The sequence below is a fragment of the Mesocricetus auratus genome, unplaced genomic scaffold (genome assembly GCF_017639785.1).
Source record: "Mesocricetus auratus isolate SY011 unplaced genomic scaffold, BCM_Maur_2.0 Super-Scaffold_100010, whole genome shotgun sequence".
Classification (NCBI taxonomy): Eukaryota; Metazoa; Chordata; class Mammalia; order Rodentia; family Cricetidae; genus Mesocricetus; species Mesocricetus auratus.
The window spans coordinates 29,137,741-29,143,610 of record NW_024429194.1 but is presented as its reverse complement, the minus strand read 5'-3'; positions in this window follow the sequence as shown (position 1 = coordinate 29,143,610).

Sequence of the window (5,870 nt, the reverse complement as noted above, 5' to 3'; positions counted from 1 at the left end):
AGACATTGAAATAGATAGGGGATGAGGAGAGGAGAGGAAAAGGCATAAGTGGAATGGGAAGTAGATGCCAGAGAAGATGCTAGAACATATGTGATACAGAAGCAGAAGGGAATAAAAAGACATCAATAAGAGGGAGTTGATGAGAGAGTGGAAAAGGGCAGTGGCAGGTGGTGAATGAAGTATAATTCTATATACATACAAAACATCACAATAAAACTTATTAATTTGTAAGCCTGGCAGTGGTGGTGCACATCTTTAATCCCAGCACTCAGGAGGCAAAGGTAGATGGGTCTATGTGAGTCCGAGACTAACCTGGTCTACAAAGCTACAAGGACAAACCCTGTCTCGAAAAAAAAAACTTATTAAATTGTATGCTAACTAAAATTAAAAAATGATGATGATAATGTGAGAAAAAAATAAAATAAGTGCAGCAAATATATTCAAATATTAAATATGGAGTTCTAAGACCAAGAGAAATAAAGTTCAGTCTAGGTGGAAGTCAAACTTGAAAACTAGCCAGGTTTTCAAGATGTAAAGACAACAAAGAACACTTTGAAAGATGCCCAGAGGTTAATACAGACTACAAAATAAGGAAAGAATAAGAGACAGGGTGGTCATTGATCAGACAGGAGAAGGCAGCAGGGGCAGAACCTTGACAGCTAGGTGAAGGATCCTGGATGAGGCAGAAACCTGGAATATCAGCAGTTGTTTCTGAACAAGAGAGAGGGCATGGAGAACATGAAGATTAGTGACTGGTGATGTCTCTGGAGTCCCTTCCAGAGCCTGGGACCAGGTGCTGATCAGCAGGGAATAAGAACATAAGCTAACCTTATGTTGACAGGAGCTGACCTCATGTACAGGTGGTGATGGAGGAGGAGGAAGAGAAGGAGAAGCCAAAGGAGGAGGTTTCAAGGGCTCCTCACCATTATAACTAGGAAGAGCTACAGCTTCATGTGATAACCCCATATTATCCAGACGGACTCTCACTATTCTAGCTCCAACAATGTCTGGGGATAAAGTTTTGGAAGGCAAGCGTTTCACGGTTGGCTACTGGCTCAGTGGACTATGGTCAACTTTCCTATTGACAGCTTCTCACAGGCCAGACGACTGACTGGTAGCCACCTACAGGCAGGGTCTCAGCCCTCATATATCCCAGAAACAGAAATGGAAGCAGTGTACCTCCTCTGAAACACTGTACAGTGGCTGCAATTTCTCTTCGAGCTGATCGCTATAATAAAGCAGAGGACACCTGCCCTCCCTATTCTTGGGCAAGGGCCAAATAGGAAAGTGGAATGTAGGCTGGAACAGTACAGGTCATCCCCTCAATTACCAATGTTCATTTTCGCCTTCCCCAGACTGTCAATTACTGATAAACTAGGCCTGCAACATCTCAAGGATAACTCAAGGTCAAGCAACTTCTGATTCAAGTGGCATGAACTTGTAGTGCTGGACTTCTCTACCAGATAAGGATAAAAACCGAAATGTTTGTTTTCTTTGACTACTAAGTGACAAGAAGCCAAGGAGTTGAGAATTCTCTTTTTATTTCAGGTGTTTCCTCATTGTGTAAAAGTTCTGTTGGGCTGGGAAGGTGGTTCCGTGGTTAAGAGCACTGGCTGCTCTTCCAGAGGACTAAAGTTCTGTTCCCAGTATCCGCATCAGGTGACTCACAACCACCTGTAACTCTAGTTCCAAGTGATCCAACACCCTCTTCTAGCTTCCTCAGACAACTGTGCTCCCATGAACATACCTACACAACACAATCTCTCTGCCTCTCTCTCACACACAGTTAAAAACAAAATAAATATATTAAAAAAAACTCTGTCATAATTGGGCAACAGAGAGCTGAGAGGGAATATAAGTGCCCTTCATCCATGTGGGACATGTCCCAAGACCTCCACTGGGCATTTGAAACTACAGACAGTGCCAAGCTCTGCATAGACTACATTTATTTCTACATGCACATACCTAGAATAAATTTCAATTTGTAAGGGAAGCACAGTGGTAATAACTAATAATAAAGCAACTATAGAAATGTATTTACATATTATAACTAGTATACTGTAAATACTATACTGTAATTGTATACTGTAACAAAAATTTCATGAAAGTGGTTCCTATCTCTCAAAAGGATCAAGACAAATAATATTTTTGCATCATAGTTAACCATGGGTAACCAAGATGGTGCAAAGTGAAGCCAAGAATAAGGGTGGAGGGCTAGAATAACAGTCCAGTCATTAACGACCAGGCTTACAAAACCAAAATGTTAAGAGTAAGCCTGGACTACTGTGTTACTCTTAAATGACACTGGCACTAATTATAAGAATGGGAAGTTGCCTGAAAATACTTGGTTTTTCTGTAAAAATCACCATATTAAAGCAAACTATACATGATGATGTGGAGGCATGGATAATGATTCACGTGTCTAGGCTCAAATATAGATTAAATATAATTTATTTTGGGGAGAAGTCACTTACACAAGAAGCAGATGGCCGCCTCAGGTTTCCGCTAAGAGGATTCGCACAGGCTGCTCCCTGTCATCCAACTGGACACAAGAGAGAGACACCTCCGGACCGCTGACCTAAACTCACTGTCATGTCCTCACCTATGTGACCACACCCAAAGGGGCGTGGTCGGCGCTACAGGTGCAGGTGGGGTGGATATCTCACTACGTGATTCTGTTCCATTTATCAAAGGGACAGTTATTAAGGGCCTGCCTCAAGCCAGACTACTGTTTCCTAGTACTGGGAAATAACACATCAACCAGTGACAGAGGTCCTTGCTCATCCAGAATTGTCAGGAGAGTGGGAGGAGATGAACAAGCCCACAGAAAACGCCCTGTCCGGTCACCAAAATGCTACAAAGAAGCATAGGAATGGGGTGGAGAGAGGCCCAGCTAGAGGGGGTGGTGTGTTCTTGAGAGACTTAGGACTAGGGGCACATCGCTTCAAGATGTTGATGTCTGAGGGACACGTAGGGATTCCTAGAGAAGGTGTTCCATGGGACTAGGACACAGGACACTCAGTTCAAGTCGAATGCCATACAAAAACAAATATTTTCTACACGTGTATATTACAAATGCTACCTAGGATGTGGCTGGATGTTTTAAACCATCGGTTTATGCAAACTTCACTGTGACCTGGGTGTACTGTCGTTTTCTTTGTGGAATCCGGCAGTCCTGGCTAGTCTTGAGGAAGGCGTACATGTAGAAAGAACAGCAAGAAGGACAGTGAATGAGCAACAGAAAACTGGTAGGAGGTGATGTTGAAACACAGCAGGTGCTGTGTCACATAGGTCCCTGGGATGAATTTTGCCTTTTCCTTTGTTGGTAATGGGAAGTCAGTGGGAGGCTTCGAGCACAGACGTGTTAGGATTCATTCATTCAGCTGTCTAATCAACTGCACTCAGTACTTGTTGAGTACAAATTGCACTCATTTCTTCAAACAAATTATTAACCTATTGTATTCACTGCAGTAGGACAATATTAGGGACCTATTTTAGCTTTCCGGGTATAATCCCATTATGTGGGAGAATATAACACTTAGCAAAACATCAAGCAGTAACAGAAACAGTTGGGGGCAGCACAGGAGGCTTGGTCTAGAGTACTATAGGTGGATGGATCACTTGGACCAGAAAAGTCTGCAAGGCATTTTGGAGGAAGATGAACTAGCTGACCCATGACTCTTCTTTCTGTGTTAAGTGTACAGATGTGATCCTCTGAGATGTGAAGAATGTCTGAGTGCTGGCAGCGTTTCAGATTCTGCATCCAGGATCCAGTGATTCCCCAGTGCAATGTCCCAAGAAAAGGAGCAGTGAGTTGGAACTCTGTAGACAGAATCAAAATGGACCTTTACTCTTATGTACCACACGCAGAGTCCCTGCCTCTAGCAGGAATGTGGGCCTCAGTAAACGCACATTGAATAAGACAGCCTTTGCTTTTCCATCAGGATTCCTGCTTCTGAGAAGTTAGCACCCAGAAAAATTTCTTGGCAGACCACAGGAGCTGATAAATGTTGGTGGAATAAATAGCCAACTTATGCATATATTTGAAAAAAGAGCCATAACGTGTTTCTGATGGAGCAATCAGCTCCATCAGTCAGCTTTAGCTTAACCCATTTTCAAAGCTGTCTGAGAAAGTACAGGAGAGATTTTTATACCTATGACTTTTCTGAAAGGGCCAAAGAATACGATACTACAGTGGGGTATTATTATAATCTGGAGCCAAAGGACCAGGGTCTAGGATCTCCTGGGTCCCAAGACAGTTCTAGGAATTAGTAAATATAGGCTCTTTAAGCTGTATTATGGCTGGATTAATCTGTGTTCAGGTTAGTCCAGTAAAGTTAAATCACTGTAAAGACACCTGGTGTTCTCAGAGGAAGCAGCACAAACAAGCCCCCAGAAATCACTTAGGGCTTTTGTGGAAACTGCCACCTGGGACTCTTCAAGCAATAGAGATCTAACTCCCGACAGTACTAGACTAGATACCCAGACAGGAACATCATTGGGGCCAGTTTCTCTTTCCAGGTTTAACTAGGGATCCTTTCTTGCTGCTTCCAGTAGCACCAGGATAGCTTTGGCTTTGGGGATTTGAGTTTAGGATCCACCTACTAAGATGAGCTAATCAGAACCCTCAATTGCACCTTCAAAGACCCTGTCTCCAAAAAGTTTATTCTCACAGTTTCCAGTTAAGGCATGTAGCTATTTGGCACCGGGGAGGTCCTGCACTTATTATGAGCCTCCTCCATCACCCAATAAGACAGGGAGAGAATCAAGAGCAGAGGAAAGCTTGTGAATAAAACTAAACTTCTGAGAAGACTATGCGTTTTGTGCTTTGTACAAACGCACACAATAGAAAATCCTATCCTTGCTGCGGCCATATTTGCTTAGTACTCACGATTCTTAAAGACATCTGTGGCTTCCACCTCCTCCTCTCTCTCACTGTCTACCTGAGTGCTTTCACTGGTTGCTAGATTGCTTTCCTTTTTCAATCAGCAGAGAAGTCAGACTAAAAATACATAGTATTCAATACCATGGTTGGGGGAAAGGAATCTGGTGGATAAGCATTGGGGGTCAATGTCTCTCCAGATCCTTACTTTGGTGTTGTAGTGGAAAGAAGCAAGTTATCCTTAGTATTTTCAAGGTCTCTGGTGGGTTTCAGCCCTAACTGAACACAGCAATAACTTTTCATTGACCAAATAGTATTGTCTTTCCTTCTCCTCTACAGATATTAAACTAGGATCATCTCCCAAAAAACAACTGTCTCCAGATATTTGGATCAGGGTTTGTTTCAGGGACTTTTGCAATAGATGACAGAATCTTGTGCACACACTTTTACTTAATGAATATTTGTTCCAAGTGTCATGGCTAGGACTTTGTCACAATGGATTAATTAATGATACCCACTTGACTCCCACATTGCCATCGTGTCACTGATCCAGAAGTGCAGACAGTGCAAGTGTCTAGCTTGAGAATGAAGGCTGACATTTGCTCTATCTTCAAAGGAGTACAAAACATGCCCTCACCATCTCTGTCATATAGGGGCTGGAGAGATGACTCAGGGGTTAAGAGCACTTGATGTTCTTACAGAGGACCCCAGTTCAATTCCTAGCAATCATAGGATGGCTTACAACTGTCTGTTATTCCAGTGCCAGGGGCTTTGACACCCTCTTCTGGCAGGCACACATATAATATGCAGAAAAATCCAAACATATGAGTTAAAGTAAACATTAACAAACAAACAAAAATCTCTGTTATAACATCTTCCTATATTAAGGCCCTCATGGCCACCAAGAAATGATCTCTGAGACTGATGGAGGCATGGAAAGGCACTTTTTGGAATGTTGTCAATATCAATATTCAAGGGGGAATGAACA